Source organism: Geotrypetes seraphini, chromosome 4 (genome assembly GCF_902459505.1).
Source record: "Geotrypetes seraphini chromosome 4, aGeoSer1.1, whole genome shotgun sequence".
NCBI classification, from domain to species: Eukaryota; Metazoa; Chordata; class Amphibia; order Gymnophiona; family Dermophiidae; genus Geotrypetes; species Geotrypetes seraphini.
Genome location: NC_047087.1, coordinates 27,927,881 through 27,945,830, shown reverse-complemented (window position 1 = coordinate 27,945,830; position 17,950 = coordinate 27,927,881). Strand labels below are relative to the sequence as shown.

The 17,950-nt window shown below is 39.7% G+C and overlaps 1 long non-coding RNA gene across 2 annotated transcripts in view; it reads right to left on the bottom strand.

Annotated features, from left to right (window-relative positions):
* LOC117358690 overlaps positions 1–17,950 on the bottom strand; it is a 239,313-nt gene that overhangs the window by 84,696 nt on the left and 136,667 nt on the right. The window lies entirely within an intron of this gene.

Here is a 17,950-nt window from a genome sequence, read left to right as displayed (position 1 = left end):
AGGGGGAGATTAAGTTGATTAATGATACTTTTTGAATAGAAGTGTTTTGATTTCTTTTCGGAATGCTTTTAGGTACCCCTATATGTTTCATCTTTATTTGTGGTCTCATTCGGAAAACATTTTGTCCCTCGTTTTACCTCATGGGAAAACATTTTAAATATCAACCCTTTACTTAATGCATTTATTATACCATGATTTAAAGCTTACACAAGAAGAATTGCTGGTGTCTAAATCATTAATATTATTTTGTACCTTAATCAAAAAGATAATCGATAATAAAAACAGCTTATCGGCCTTCTCCCACTTTGTTTCTGAAACGTATCCAGTTGCTGTGTACCATACTTTGTGATGGAGATCTAATTATAATGAGTCATAATACCCTCACAGCACTCCAAATACAGCAGTTCTTTGTCTTCATTATAAAACTATTAATTTACACGTCTGCATTATATCCTCAGAGTTGTAATAACATTGCAAATGCCATAGTCTTTTGTCTTCACAAAACTATCAATTTGCACGTCTGTATTCTATACCTAGCACTATTTATTAAATGTAGAGGAGTTCTATAATGTGCCAGCAGTTTGCATTAAGTATAATTCTCTCACACAACATCTCACACAATGTTTAAAGCCCCTGGGAAAGCAGATGAAGGCACATACGTTTCTATTGCATAAATCAAATGACAGTTTGATTAAATTACTAGATGTCACAGCGAAATGTTTTGTTTTAATGGCATGAAAATGACCCACTGAAAGAATGTGCCGGAGAACTGCTGCTCGAACCGCATCAGGATAGGAAGTTTGGAAATCAAATGGCTAAGAATAACACCGTTCCATTTTCACTGTACTAAAAGCTTTTTACTCGGTGGGGAACAGAGTTATTAGAAAGAGCAGTCGAAAAATGTACTGCTTAGAGATTTGGGAGCAGTAGCCCTTGAAGTGAAGATTTGGTGTTCTAGCTTTTACGTTTCAGCCATTTTTGTTGGCTGTGCTGTATGAGTCGCAGGGGCGATAATCTTCATACAGGTTGAAACAAAGTTAAGCACTTCCCAATATCGCCTACTAATTATCCACTGAATTTTAAAAATGCAATAAATTAATGTATAGACAATTGTAGCTAGGTAGGGCTATTCTCCGGAACGTACTCAGGTAGGGCTAGTCTCAGTTAGGGCGCTGGTCTTTGACCAGAGGACCGCCACGTGAGCGGACTGCGGGGCACGATGGACCCAGCAGCGGCAAATTCTTATGCAAATGAAAGCATTTATTCTTGCACTATTGTAATGGTTAGAATCGTTTTAATACTGAGTGATCAAGGAATGGTCTAATATGTCCTGTATAAGTTTCAGGCAACTCTTCATCTTTTTTCCCTTTTTTCATTTACCTGAATATAGCAAAAGTGATAGCTGACATGTCAAGAAACTGATAGATATAACTTTTCTATTTAACCACAATCAAACCTACTGCAAGCATCTTGCATTTAAAATGCTTCTGTAAGGCTGTGTGTCAATCCTAGCCTGTAGGGGTTACATACTGGTAGTGTTTAAAGACTATTGTATGTTCTTTGTTCTTTCAACCCTAAAGTTCTTTTTTTTTTTTTTTTTGCAAGGGCTGTCAGATGAGTCCACGTTTGTCAAACATATGATAGGTCTATGATTTAGACAGTAGTTCACATGGAATCGATATGAGCTACTTCTAACCCTTTTCTCCTGAGCCATCCTAAGGCAAATTGATTGGAATGTCTGCTGTCAGACAAGAAAACTCCCCCTCATTTCATTAATCTCTTCGGAGCTTGCAGTCAGAGACTGGATGCTAACAGTGAAGCCTATGGAAACAAGATAAACACAGAAGCATATGGTGCTGTACTTTATGTATCTTGAAGTTATTTTCAGTCCTTTCCTTGATCTAGTGAGGTTCTTTACAGCAGGTCAAAGATGGCAGTGAACCAAAACCAGATTCTTCCTGGAGATTCATGAAAGAACTATAACAAGTATATATAACATTTCTAAACACATAGTTGAAAAGAAAGTCTTGTATGGCTTTTATGGAGATTGATGCTCAGAAAAAAGCAAACAAAAAAAGCCCTGTCTTCCTAAATTTAAAAGGTCATTTTATGACAGGCATGTAAAAACTTTGAAAAATGTGCCCTGTACTGCTTATCTTAAAATTTTTTGATAGATACCTATGATTCTTAATTTAATTTAATTTCAAATGGGATTATGACATATTTATATCAACTAAATTCTAAGCAAGGAATAATAGTAATAATAATAATTTTATTTTTATATACAGCCCTACCACATAGTTCTAGGTGGTTCACATACATTACTAAAATTATACAATCGATGAATAAAAATGCAATGCTCTAAAATTATGCAGTAAAAGAATAAAATACGATTTACTAAAATACAATAAAAATCCTCAAGAATGTTCTAGCTGTAAGATCAATTTGTAATTTGCCTGTCAATATTCTGGAACATCAGTTTACAAATTTATCACATAAATCAGTTTTTAGTAATTTCCTTAAGGACATATATGAGTGGGCCTGGGAAATAATAGTACTTAGCCATTGGTCCATTTTACCTGCCTGAAAACCGAGCAATTTATCGAAAAATCTCTTGTAACGACAAGGTTTGATGGTTGGAAAAATAAAATGAATTAGTTTACAATAACTGAATTAAACACCTTACTAATGTAGAGACTCCAACTATTCCATACTAAAAATAGTGTTCAAAACTATTACAGTACCAATGTGTCATTGGTTGGATCCTTTCAACATAAGGACATTACGTCCATAGGACTTTTGACACATGTGCTTTTATATACGTGATTTTGTATTTGCTTTGAGTTTATTAAAATACAATGTGCTTGTCCCAAGGTTGGCGTGTTCTATCCCACTCCCCACTTGATTTCCTTCTCGCAGTGGTTAGAGCTATGGCCCCAGCAACCTGGGGTTGTGGGTTCAAATCCCATACTGCTCCTTGTGACCCTGGGCAAGTCACTTAATCCCCCAGTGCCTCAGGTACATTAGATAGAGTGTGAGCTTGCCGGGACAGATAGGGAAAAATTCTTGAGTACCTGAATAATTTGTAATCCACATAAAATTGTAGGATATGCAGAAAAAAAAATAGATGTGAACTGCTTAATTTGACAAATAAGCATCAAAATATTATACTGAATGTAAAAACGTATTGGTAACCAGTGTGGCTTTCTAAAAACAGGCATAATATGCAAAAACCTGGAGTCCCCCCCCTAGTAAACTGCAGCAGCATTTTATATCACTTGCAAAGCCCTACTTCCAGATGCTGTAATAACCCAAAATAAAACATTACAATAATCAACTTTAGACAGTGCCATAGATTATACAAGTCTAAAATCATAAATAGAAAACAAGGGCTTTAAACTAAAGAATGACACGGTGACAGAATTCATCACCATTCTCATCCCCACGGATAACCATAGGAAATGATCTCCATGTCATTCTTTCAGGAGAGAGGGTACAATCAGAGTATGAATGGTCACAACCACTGACCCTCAAGCCTTGCGTTGAAGAAAGTTGGTGTAGAAGGACTGAGGTTGAGATAGACACTAAAAAATAACACGGGATTGTTTCCTGCGGTTATCCGTGGGGACGGGGACAGTAATGAATTTTGTCACCGTGCCTTTCCTCCAAAATATACATATTGAGATCTTTAAGTCTGTCCCCATACTCCTTATTATGAAGACCATGCACCATTTTAGCAGCCTTCCTCTAGACCGACTCCATCCTTTTTATATATTTTTGAAGGTGTGGTCTCCAGAATTGTACACAATATTCTAAATAAGGTCTCACCGGAGTCTTATACAGAGGCATAAATACCTCATTTTTCCTACTGGCCATACCTCTTTCTATGCACCCTGACATCCTGTTTGGCCACTTTAAGATCATCACATACAATCACACCAAAGTCCCGCTCTTCTGTCGTGCACATAAGTTCTTCACCTCTTAAATTGTACTGTTCATTTGGAAAGCAGTATATACTAATGTTCGAAGTATGGGAAACAAGATTCTGGATCTAGAAACTGTGATAGAAGAAGAGAAGTTGAATATAGTGGTGATCCCGGAAACATGGTTCATGGAGAACCATGACTGGGATGTAGTTATACTGGGCTATAATCTGTTCAGGAAAGACAGGGAAGGAAGAAAAGGAGGGGGAGTAGCGTTATACAGTATGGTAAAGATCATATTAAAGCCACACAATTGCAGGATCTGCAGGGCAAGGAAGAGACTGGAGAAGGGCGGATGTTGTCCTTCTCCACGAAAGTAGAAGTAAGGAAGAAGTTGGGAATTATAGGTCGGTAAGTCTGACTTCTGTGGTAAGCAAATTAATGGAAACACTTTTAAAACAGAGAATGGTCAGGTTTCTGGAATCTAGTGGATTACAGGACCGGAGGCAACATGGATTCACTAGAGGTAGGTCTTGTCAGACAAATCTGATCAATTTCTTTGACTGGGTGACCAGAGAATTGGATAGAGGTGGTGTATTCAGATTTTAGCAAAGCCTTTGACAGTGTTCCACACAGACATCTAATAAATAAACTGAGTTCCCTTGGGATGGGTCCCAAAGTGATGGGCTGGTTGAGTGGAAGGCAACAGAGTGTAGTGATCAATGGAGATTGCTCTGAGGAAAGGGATGTTACCAGTGAAGTGCCTCAAGGTTCTGTTCTTGGGCCTGTTCCTTTTAACATTTTTAGAAATTATATTGCTGAAGGGTTGTTGGGTAAGATTTGCCTCTTTGCGGATGATACCAATATCTGCACTAGAGGAGACAAGCCGGATGGTGTGAATAACATGAAGAATGCTTGAAGAATGGTCTGAAATTTGGCAACTAAAATTTAATGCTAAGAAATGTAAGGTCATGCATTTGGGTTGCAAAAACCTGAGGGAATGGCACAGTTTAGGGGGTGAAGAACTTATGCGCACGATGGAAGAGTGGGACTTGGGTGTGATTTCATGTGATGATCTTAAGGTGGCCAAACAGGTTGAAAAGGTAATGGTGAAAACTAGAAGGATGCTAGGTTGCATAGAAAGAGGTATGGCCAGTAGGAAAAAGGAGGTATTGATGCCTCTGTATAAGACTCTGGTGAGACCTCATTTAGAATATTGTGTACAATTCTGGAGGTTGCACCTTCAAAAAGATATAAAAAGGATGGAGTCAGTCCAGAGGAAGGCTACTAAAATGGTGTGTGGTGGTCTTGATAAGGCGCATAGGGACAGACTTAAAGATTTCAATCTGCATACTTTGGAGAAAAGGTGGGAGAGGGGAGATATGATAGAGACATTTAAATACCTACGCAATATAAATGTGCATGAGTCGAGTCTATTTCATTGGACAGGAAACTCTGCAATGAGAGGGTATAGAAACATAGAAACATAGAAATAGACGGCAGATAAGGGCCCACGGCCCATCTAGTCTGCCCACCTTAATGTCCCTCCCCTACCTTTGCCCTGTGAATAGATCCCATGTGTCGATCCCATTTGGCCTTAAAATCAGGCACGCTGCTGGCCTCAATCACCTGTAGTGGAAGACTATTCCAGCGATCAACCACTCTTTCAGTGAAAAAGAATTTCCTGGTGTCACCTCGTAGTTTCCCGCCCCTGATTTTCAACGGATGCCCTCTTGTTGTCGTGGGACCCTTGAAAAAGAAGATATCTTCCTCCGCCTCGATGCGGCCCGTAAGATACTTGAACGTCTCGATCATGTCCCCCCTCTCTCTGCGCTCCTCGAGCGAGTATAGCTGTAATTTGTCAAGCCGTTTTTCGTATGGTAGATCCTTGAGTCCCGAGACCATCCGGGTGGCCATTCTTTGCACCGACTCCAGTCTCAGCACATCCTTGCGATAATGCGGCCTCCAGAATTGCACACAGTATTCCAGGTGGGGCCTCACCATGGATCTATACAATGGCATAATGACTTTCACCTTACGACTGACGAAACCCCTTCGTATGCAGCCCATGATTTGTCTTGCCTTGGACGAAGCCTGCTCCACTTGATTGGCAGACTTCATATCCTCACTGACGATTACCCCCAAGTCTCGTTCTGCTACCATTTTTGCTAGGATCTCGCCATTAAGGGTATAAGACTTGCATGGATTCTGGCTGCCCAGGTGCATAACTTTGCATTTTTTGGCATTGAAGTTGAGTTGCCATGTCCTAGACCATCGCTCCAGTAGGAGTAGGTCGTGCATCATGTTGTCGGGCACTGAATCTTCGTCTGTTGTGCATTTGCCCACTACATTACTCAGTTTGGCGTCATCGGCGTATAGGATGAAGTTAAGAGGTGATAGGCTCCTGAGTAATCTGAGGAAATATTTTTTACAGAAAGGGTGGTAGATGCATGGAACAATCTCACGGAAGAGGTGGTGGAAATAGAGGCTGTGTCTGAATTCAAGAGGGCAAGGGATAGGCATGTGGGAACTCTGAGAGAAAGAGATAATGGTTACTGCAGATAGGCAGACCAGATAGGCCATTATGTTTCTATGACCTTGCATTTCTTAGCATTAAATTTTAGCTGCCAAATTTCAGACCATGCTTCAAGCTTCGCTAGGTCTTTCTTCATGTTATTCACACCATCTGGGATGTCTACTCTATTGCAGATTTTGGTATAATCCGCAAAGTTGAGGATGGGCTGGGGAGGGCTTCAATGGCTGGGAGGGTTTAGATGGGCTGGAGTGAGCTTTGATGGAGACTCCAGTAGATGGAACTTAAGCATAGTAGCAGGAAGAGCTCTGAGTTTCTGACCCAGAAATATCTAAGAAAAAGGACAATTTAAATTAAATCATTAATTTATAGAGAGTGTATTGTTGGGCAGACTGGATTGATCATTCGGGTCTTTTTCTTCTATTATTTACTATGTTACTATGTAAGGGGCCAAACAATTAATGCAAAATACTACTGTAACTTGCTGGCCGATTAAAGGAAGTTTTGAAAAAAAAAAAGGATAAGAAAGCTGCAGAACAGAGTTCTCTTTTTGCAAGACAATGCTCACAAGGCTGGCAAAATAATGGATTTTTAAAATTTTTTTATTGATTTTCAAGTAATAACAGTGCAATACATATGAATCTGAACGTATAACAAATCAAGAAAAGCACTTTGAACTTATAAATATTCAAAAGCAATCATTTCCCCCCTTAATTAATCCAAAATACAAATGAATATAAACTTCCAATAACCTAGCTTTAATTAAAAATAGTAGTGCAATCCCACCCCACCCTGGATGTGTAAGGAAATCAGACAAAAATAAAAGAGAAATGACAACACAAGCAATAAAAGATACCAGTGGGCCCCACACCGTTAAATACATTATATGCCCCAAAATTTCAGCATTCATTTTTTCATATTTGTAGATGGAGCATAAGTTCGCCCACCAGAAAGAAATAAGGGATGTTTTGACACAGTTTGAATTTCAGTGCATAGACTGTCCACCCTGCTCACCAGATTATGCTCCATCTGATTATTTTCTGTTTTCAAACCTTTAAAAAGAGTTTGACAGGGCAACAATTTTCAAGTGATTTGGAGGTGATTGCAGCAGCAGAGCAGTATTTCAGTGACCAGACATCAGAGTATGTTTTGAAAGGTTTACAAAAACTTCAGACACAATGTGCCAAGTGTGTTGAACTTAGGGGTTAATATGTGGAATAACTTGTGAGTTTCATGGCTCCAAGTCATTCTCTTCTTGGTTGGGCTGAGAACTTTTCAGCTCTCCCTCATAAATCATCTTCCTGTCCTCCTCACTCCCTCCCACTACCAATGCCCAAACAACTGTAAACTCTGTTCAGCACCCCCCCCCCCTTCACACACACACACATGATCCATGGTGGTCTAGCATAGGAATGGGCAGGAGCGATGCCCACTTGTCCCTGCCCATTGCAGTTGTCCCTGTATAAATGGTTTTCATGACCTCTACTGGCAGTCTTGCAGTACTTCAGAAAGGATCCTGGGGGAAGTATTGGAAGGGGCTTGACAGTTGTTGAGGGGAATGGTGAGAGAGAGGAGGATTGTAATCTTGGGGGTAGAGGGCAGGACCTGCATAAATTCCAGCAGCAAGCATTAGACTTGGATATTCAATGCTGGTGTGAATATTGAGTAGGAAGTTACTATGTTAATGGACTAAAAATCTGGTTCCTGTTCCAATGCAAATGATACCTGTTTTATTTTACGAAAGGTTGTCTGCTTTCCTGTCACTACTGCAAAACCACTTTAATAACAGATTCATTGTGGAAACCTTTCTAAGCTAGAAAACTGACACCAAGGCCCTCTTTTACAAAGGCGTGCTAAGCATTTTAGCGCGGATTTAGCGTGCGCTGAATCAACGCATGCGCTAACCGCTAACACATCCATAGGATAGCATGCATGCGTTAGCGTTTAGTGCATGTTTAGCATGCGCTAAAAAGCTTAACGCACCTTTGTAAAACAGGGAGGGGGGGGAAATGTGGATCAATGTAGCATTGTATTGCTTTTATTTAACTTTTGTCATGGAAACCCCCCCCCCCCCAGAAATTATGAAGAGGTTCAAAAAACAAATTTAGAATCTGCAACTTGATTGCCTCCGTACTTTACAATGACTGCAGTTATCATCTTTAATGTGTCCATTGGATTGTATTATTTCATGGAACAATTTCTTCCAGACTGTTAGGTTTGCTTCTATCATTATCTGCTAAAAATGAATCCGTCTTTTACTACTGACTTGTCAAAACATATCAACCTGTGTAGCATTTTTGAAGGTAAGATTGGCAGCATCTGCCTCAGGTTGTGTGCCAGCAAGTTAAGTGAAATTTTATGAAAACCTCACCATTTCAATACTTTCCACAATAGCCTTTTGCTTAAAATCCAAATAATTACTGTATGGAATTTTTTTTTTAGTCTTGGACATATTACTTTAAAAACAAACATCTGTTTCCCTAGCGTGGATTAAATGTTCTCACTTCTTTGAAATGCATTTCGTCTTGCTGTCTTTCTTGTTTCTCCTTCTGTATCTCAAATTTGAAGAAACACAAGTGACACTGATATAGAGTGGGATTGACAACATATAATTTGCAGTATCTAACCTAGATGTTACACATAAGAACATAAGATTTACCATACTGGGACAGACCGAAAGTCCATCAAGACCAGTATCCTGTTTCCTGGACAACCCAGGTCCCAAATACCTAGTTAGATCCCAAGTAGCAAAACAAATTTTATGCTGCTTATCCTAGGAATAAGCCGTGGATTTTCCCAAACAATCTCAATAATGGCCTATGGACTTCTCTTTTAGGAAATTATCCAAACCTTTTTTAAACCCCTCCTTTAACTAAGCTGACCTTGGAACACTGAGCAAGGGACATTTGACGCCGGCGCACTCATAAGCTCAAGGTGTGAAAAATAATTTAAAAAACATGCAAATTTGACGCTAAATGCAAAGGTTTTTGTTTCCAAAATATAATTATTGTTTTTATTTGTTCAATCATGACACCAAAAGAATAAAGCATAATTGTGTTAGCCGTTGCATTAGCGGGAGAACATTATAGTTGCCAAAATGCTGGCCTTCTGATAACGTGCTCAGTTTAAGATCTCAAGTTACTCTATTATATACTTTTGGCTCAGTGTGACATCATCAGTTTGACAACCAATAAAATAACATGGGTGGTCTTAAAAGTTAGACAAAGAAAAAAGTTTCAGAAAATTACATTTGTTTGCTTACATTCATTTCTGAATATGCATTTACATTTTATAGCATTTCCAATCAATATTCTTTTTATCCTTTCCAAAAAAGTATATTAAGAGAAATCTGCAAAAGTGCTGAAATGTTCTCAGCCCTCTCCATGAGCTGACAGTTTCAAATGTCATTGTCTTTACACAGAAGCCTTCCTAGAAAAGGAGGAGGAAGGGCTGGTTTCCCCCTCTCTATGCTAGAGACTGCTAATTTCCAGATGTTGTGCCCTTTGAATTTCTTTAGGTTGCAAATATATATAATATATTTTTTCAAAACCCATTATTTTGTTCAATACACAGCCATACAATCATTCCAGGGGCCCTCATTCATTCATTCATAACTTGATTCATTCATATCTCGGCCATTCATATTTAATGCATTTTATATCTTAGTTTAGGACACGTTATCTTCCTAGCCAGCCTAAAGAACATCTGGTATCAATTAACACCACGATGCTGAGAGCCTAAACAAAGACTTGGAAAACAAAATGGATTCCAAAGACAAAGAAGAAACAGCAAAGACAGCAAAACAATAATGGAGTCCATGTATACCCTGTTTTCCTTCATGATCTAGCCTAATAGCAAAGTACATAAAAAGAATATTATTATACCTTCCCTTATATTAATCTGTAGTGTGTTTTTCTGGCCTTGGCTACATTTATATTCAGATTTTTATTTATCCGTTTTTCGTACGCTTCTATTTGGGCTTGGCCTTAACTGACACATATGCTTGTATCTAACTAGAATTACCCAGAATCATACGAAAAACCAGGCACTTTTATAGAAAAAACTCCACCAAAATACTGCACTATCATGTTCTGATATCCATTCCATTACCGTCCCATAAACATCACCCCCTACTGGCCACGAGCCACTACTGCTCAACACTTAGGCCCAAATTTTGTAACCAGCGCCTAAAGTTAGGCACCTATTTCAGAGATGCCCAACTAGATAGGCACCTATCTAAATTGAATAACAAGCTCAATTAAGTAAGCTTTTTAATCAGCAAAAATTGAAACTTAAGACGCCTATCAAGAAAGAGCGATGCTGTAACAAGGCGCCTCTAAAAATGTAGGCGACCTTCAAAAAAAAAAATAGGCGCTATGCCTGTTAGGTATAGGCGTGGCTTCGTGTCAGTCGCCTTGTTATAGAAGCGCTGCTCTTAAGCGTGCTTATGCGCTCACATGGCCGCCTAACTTTTAGTTGTGCCTGGATCTGGCCTATTTATTGGATGCCTCCAAAATAGGTGCCGCTCAGCGTGATTCACTAAACAGCACCAATTTTTACTTGAATCACGCTGAACGGTGCCCATATCGGTGCCTAACTTTGGGGCACTTATAGAATTTGCCACTAAATGCTCTAATGCTATTTTGACGCTCATAGAATTCCTAAGAGCACTGGAGCAGCATCAGAGTATTTAGTGACCTGGTCCGAGGTAGAAATCTCTACTGCAGTTTAGTTAAGGGGTGGGGGGGAGGTAATTATTAAAATGGAATACAAAAGGAATAACAATGCTACCATTCCACCTCCATACAGCAGGGGCTGCTAGCCCAAGGCTGAGTGGAATATATGTCCCAAACCACACTGGACTTTACAGCTCAATGCTGAGCCACCTTAATCAGGCAACCCTGCTGAGTCGGGGAGGGGGGGGGGGACTGAGCAGGGAGTAGTTTATCTGCCACAGAGGAGAATCATTCAAGGAGGTCTCCATGGGTAGGGTTATCATATGGCTCCAGAAAAAGGAGGACGGATTGAGACATCCGGATTTTACTTCTACTGAAAGCAATGGAAGTAAGGAGGACAGATAGAGACATCTGGGCTTTACTTCTTTTGAAAGCCATGGAAGTAAAACCCGGATGTCTCAATCCGTCCTCCTTTTTCTGGAGCCATATGGTAAGGGAGAGAAAAATCTCTGAGGAAGGAAGGAGTCCCAGGGAGAGAGAAGCTTCCCCTTTCCTAGCTGTAGGCTGAGGGAACCTTGGAAAGATTTGGGGCACGTGCAAGAACCTCCAGGGGTAACTGGCCTCTACTGAAGCAGGGTAAGCCAAGCCCTTAAGGAGAATAATTGTAGAAGTGACTTAAGGCTATGAAAACTAAGGGCTTCTTTTACAAAAGTGCGCTAAGCATTTAAGCGTGCGCTAAATATTTGTACGCGCCAACCACGCGCTAAACGCTAACGTGCGCATGTTAGTCTATGGATGCATTAGCGGTTAGCACGCGCTAAAACGCATAGCGCACCTTAGTAAAACAGAGGGTAAGTAAATGTTTGTTCCCTCCTGAGTCTGTGAGGAAATAGACTCAGGCCTCTAGAAAAATAAAAGCTTTTTGTTGTTGTTGTTGCACCTTTGGACAGTGGTTGTTCGTGCTGTTTTGAGCGCACGTGGGCAGTGCTCCGGGTGAGTCTGGACTGGACTCTACCACAGACATATTTTCTCAGATATTTTTTTATGAATCCACTCCCTTTCACTCTCATCCTACAACTTCTTTGTTCTAAAGTTTCCTTGCTTTTGAAAGAAGCCCACCTCCTCATCTTATATGGTTAGATTTTATTCTCGTTGGAAAATTTATTTAAGCTAAAAAAAAAAAAAAAAAAAAAGTTGGATCTTTCCTGAATACTTAAAATGTCCCATTTTCTATTCTATTGTTTCCAGTGTGTTTCAAACCACTATGTACGCCACTATTTTTTTTTTTTCTCCTGAGAGTTGAGGTCTTTTATTGACAAAATGTCAGCTGAGTAGAGAACAAAGCATTGTTTAATGATCATTTTGGCTGGTAGAGTTTCTGCACAAACATGAAAAACACATCCCCTAACAAATAATGTGGGCAGAAACTATAATTTGTTGTTTGTTTTTTAAGATCTTGATTGAAGGTAACTGCTTGGAAAGTGTTCTTTATCGTTGTGCTGTAGGCAATAGGCTTTATTTATAGGTGGAACCAGAGACGGGTCCTATCATTTGCAACCAGCAAGACTGCAGCATTTTAAATGTTCTAGGCAAGTTCAGAACACTGTGGGGCTCTGTGCAAATTAGTATCTCAGTGTGGAGCAATTATAAGAAAATAAGAACCATAAAAAAAATGTCATATTGGGTCAGACCAAAGGTCTATCAAGCCCTGCACTTTGCCTCCAACAGCGACCAATCCAGATCACAAGTACTGGGCCGGATCTTAAAGAGTAAAACCATTCATTGTTACTTACAATCGGGGAAAAAAACAAAAACAAAGGCTTTCCCAAGTCAACTAGGCTAATAATGGTTTATTGATCTTTCCTCCAGGATCTCTTTTAAACCCCTTTTAAGCCCAGTGATGTTAACTGCTTTCACCACATCTTTCAGCAATAAATTCTACACCAAAATTGTGTGCCGAGGGGAAAAAAAATACTTCTTTGAATTAGTGTTAAAAGTGCTCGCTATTAGGTTCATGGAGTACCCACTAGCCTTGGTACTATTTGTAAACAAGTGCTCTGTATCTACCCATTGCACCCCATTCTTCATCCCCCCTCCCCCTTTTATCAAGCTGGGTTGGGATTTTTTTATCGCAGGCCACGGCGGTAAAAGCTCCAATGCTCATAGGAATTCTATAGGTGCGGAGCTTTTACCACTGTGTCGTGCAATAAAAAACCCTAGCACATCTTGATATAAGGGGGGGGGGTGTTATTAGGGGGTATGCAGCCCAGACATTTTCATTTTGCTTACCCCCTGTTTTACTAAGATGCGCTAACCGATTTAGCGCGCGCAAACTGATTTAGTGCATGCTAAACGCTAATGCGTCCTTAGATTAACATGCACGCATTAGCGTTTAGATTGCTAATTTGATGAGCGTGCGCTAAATCAGTTTGCACGTGCTAAATCGGTTAGCGCACCTTAGTAAAACAGGGGGTTTCCCATGTTGTTTATGGGAATTGTTGTTGTTCTTGCTATTATTATTTTAGTTTGGGGTTATGTCAGCCTCAGCACCCTGGGGTCATGGGTTCAACCCCACACTGTTTCTTGTGACCCTGGGTAAGTCACTTAATCCCCCCATTGCCCCAAGTACATTAGATTGATTGTGAGCCCACCGGGACAGACTGGGAAAATGCTCGAATACCTGAATAAACTCATGTAAACCATTCTGAGCTCTCCTGGGAGAATGGTATAAAAATTGAATATATTTAAAAAATTTTAAAAAACATTTGCATTCTTTGTGAATACTGCAAACCTTTTCTGAAGAGAACACACAATTTCTAAAGAGTTCCCGCTTTTTTCAAACACTATGCACTTTTCGTGAATAGATAATGCTCTTTCTGAAGAGGCTACACTATTTCCAACACAGGAAAAAAAAAATTAGGGGGTAGGGGTTCCTCATGATTTGACTTGCAGATGACTTGAGCAAGCAGATCAGAGGGAAACAGCAGCACAAACCGAACGCAGACAAGTCAAGGTGTAGAAAGCTGCAGATGGAATGGCAAAGTGGAGCCAAGGATCAGAGGAAGAAAATGTTATTTAAGAACCTGACATGGCTCGTGTTTCTGCTAATGCCTTCGTCAGGGGTCTATAAACATAAAAATATGAGGGTTCTTCATAAAGTTTCCACACATTCATGTTTTCGCTAGCTCAAGCAAAATCATTCTTTTCTGATGGCATTAAGAAGTTAGTAGGACTCGGGGAGAAAAAATGTATTGCAAAACAGGGTGATGCAATTTGCTTTTGAGATACTGTATTTAATAAATAGTGTTTGGAAAAATAAAAGCGCAGAAACTTTTAGAAGATCCCTTATATATAAATATATTAAAATTCTATACTAAAAACACATGAACAAATATCCCCCCCCCCCTCCTCCTTTATGAAGCTACGTTAATGTTTTTTATCGCTGACTGTAGCGGTAAAAGCTCTGACACTCATAGAATTCCTATAAGCATTAGGATTTTTCCCGCAGTGGCTGGCAATAAAAAATGCTAACACGGCTTCCTAAAAATGGGGGGAGGGGGTTGTTTTTTCATTCATATGTTTTTGTATGCAATTTCAATGTACAGTATTTATAAGTTTTTATGTGTTGGGTCCTTAAATAAAATATGCTTCCTCTGATCCTTGATTCAGTTTTGCAAATGACATGAAGCAACATGGGAAAAGTAGTAAACATTCCTCATGCAATTTCAAATGAATGCATATCCCTAGGTTTTATGGTTTTCCTTTTCCATGCCGCCTTGCTGTTTTAACTTCCTTTTAGCCACTTTTCCATTTCCTCAGTGTTTTTTTGTCATGTATGTTAGATGTGCCCTCATCATTTTTATATGATTTTGATGTTTATATTATTTTTATAGGGTAGTATCACTAATTAAGGGTTTCTTTTACGAAGGTGCGCTAGCATTTTTAGCGCGCGCTAGCTGAAAAGCTACCACCTGCTCAAGAGGAGGCGGTAGCGACCAGCGCGCGTGCTATTCCACGTGTTAAGGCCCTAACGCGCCTTCGTAAAAGGAGCCCTAAATCTTATTTTTACAGTTTTTGTTTGCGGTTTTATTTGGGTAGGTTCATTTATTCCTTTTTAATAATTATTCTTTTCCTTTCTTCCTTTTTTGCTAGTTCATCATCTGCATTTTTGCATGTGTTGCTCTTTTTCTAATATATTTACCTTCACTTTTCCATATCACATTTACGATTAATCTTTACGCCAATTTATGCATATTTTTCACATTTCACGTTAATGTGGCCTGTTTTCTGGTTACTCAGGTTTGTTTCTAGCTTTATGATTTGTGATAGTCTATGTACACACCATTTTCACATGTCCACACATTCACATATAAATATGTATTTATATATATTTTATGCAAATTCTGAAGTTTTTTTTATTTTGGTTTATTAAGACCCCTGACGAAGGCATGTTAACCAAAACACGCACCGTGTCGGGTCCTTCAGTTTGTTTTAAAGTGGCAACATTAACCACATAGTTTTGTTGTAATAAATTTGACACGCAGCTCCTGATTGGTAAGGCCCGACTTAGTGCAGGAAGAGGCGGTCGGAGCATAAGCGAGTGATTTCCTGCACTCGCCGGCGCTCCGACTGCTCTCTCCTGCCTCTCCCGCTGCCCTCTCCAGTCTCCCCCATTGAAAAACCGTATTCGCGGTTTTTCACGATTCGCGGAGGTTCCTAGAACAGAACCCCCGCAAATATCGGGGGAGTACTGTACAGAAATCTAAATTTGGAAAAAAGAAAAGTTTTCAAGAGTTTTCTGAAATGTTCGTAAGACGTAGATCTAATTAATAATGGACGGAAATCTTTGTCATAGTACGCTGCTTGGTAGGAAATATACTCAGCTGGCTTCTACAAGCTGAGACTGCTGAACGGTTTAACCTTCCTCAACAGATGTACTGTTTCATCACCTCAATCATTTTGGGCACCCTCCTCTGAATCTCTTCTAGTTCCACTTTTACGAGATGAGACAGTTAGAACTGCATGAAATATTCAAAATATGATCTTACAATGGATCAAAAACAGAACTATAGGCCCTTTTTTACAAAGGTGCGCTAAGCTTTTTAGCGCGGGTTTAGCGTATGCTAACTGCTAATGAGTCCATAGGATAACATGCACGTGTTAGCATTTAGTGCGTTTAGTGCATGCTAATATTCAGCACGCGCTAAAAAGCTTAGCGCACCTTTGTAAAAGAGCGGGATAGTATGATGTTCCCTATTTTATTTTCCATTTCTTTCTTAATAACACTAAGCCATTTATTTGCCTATTGATTGCCATGGCATGCTGAATTGAGGATTACGATGCTTTGTTCACGGGGAGGTTTATTTTTAGAAGCATTTAACCAGGCAGGAAAGGCTCCTGCCTGGTTAAACCCTTCTGAGCAAGTGATGCCGCTTGCCTAAGTAGGTGTGTTTAGGGGCAGAGTTGGCCATCAGTGTCATTAAGAGGTCCTCTTATTAAGGCACACTAACCGATTTAGCGTGCGCTAAAGATTAGTGCGCACTAAATGCTAAGGCGTCCATGGAAATGCATCTAAGAAACCTGCCTAAATCGGCACTTGGACGATCACAGACAGGTCGTCCAAGTGCTGATAATCGAAACGGGTTTTAGATGTATCTAAAAGAAGCTTAGGCCTTTTCAAAAAAATGATGCTTGACTGAACCATTAGTGCTTGACTGAACTTCTGGAATGATTCTCCAAACAATAGTAGGATGTGAAAATATAAATTGAGGACCAGGTGGCTGCTTTACAGATGTCTTTAATAAGAGTGGCCACAAAGAATCAGGAGATGCTACCTCTTGAATGTAGAAAGTCAAGTAAAACAGTGAAGGTGACCTTGAGTGCTCAAAGTCTTTATTATATCTATTTGGACTTAAGGAAGAGATAAAGGTTACTGCGGATGGGCAGACTAGATGGACCATTTGGCCTTTATCTGCCATATGTTTCTATTTGTTGAGTCCAAATAGGCAATGAGCACTCAAGGTCGCCTTCTCCATTTTTCTTGCCTTTAATGGGAGAGGAACATAGATGAGCTACTGAAATGGCAATTGATTGAACTTTATGTGCAGTCACACAGCATGCCAGCATCAGCCCAGCCCAAGCATAGTAAAAAAAGAGATACAGTCCACTAGCCATATGGAGATGGTTCTCTTGGTGACAGGAACTCCAAGTCTATTAGGATCAAAAGACAGGGACAGCTGAGAAGATGTTCTGATCCAAGTAATAAGCTAGAGTATATTTTCAGTCCAATGTATGGAGTGCAGCTTCCCCAGGGTGTGAATGTGATCTTGGAAAGACTATAGTCTGCTTGAGATTCAGTTCTGATATGGTTTTAGGGAGGAACTTGAGATGAGTACAAATAGCCATCCTATCATGGTAGAACATTGTGGAAGGAAGATGTGACACAAGGGCTTGAAGTTCACGGATGAAGCCAAGAGCAGTTCATGAGAAGGTATGTGCTGGCAGCAGGCAGGGTGGGAGGGAGGAAAAAGACTCGGGGAGTGGTAAGCACAGGGACCCAGATTCTAAAAATGGCAGCATTAGGAAAGCCAGTGCCTAAATTATTTATTCATTTAAAAATGTCTTACCTGCTTAAACTTAAGTGGTTTACAGAATACAATCATAATAATAAAAACATACATAGATACAACATCAACCAGACCCAATATCCTCATCAAAAATATTGCTATTCATTCAATTAAAAGCCTCCATGAACAAAGTAGTTTCCAATATCTTCTTAAATTTCTGGCGATCCAAAAGTACTCTTAATGGTCCTGCCA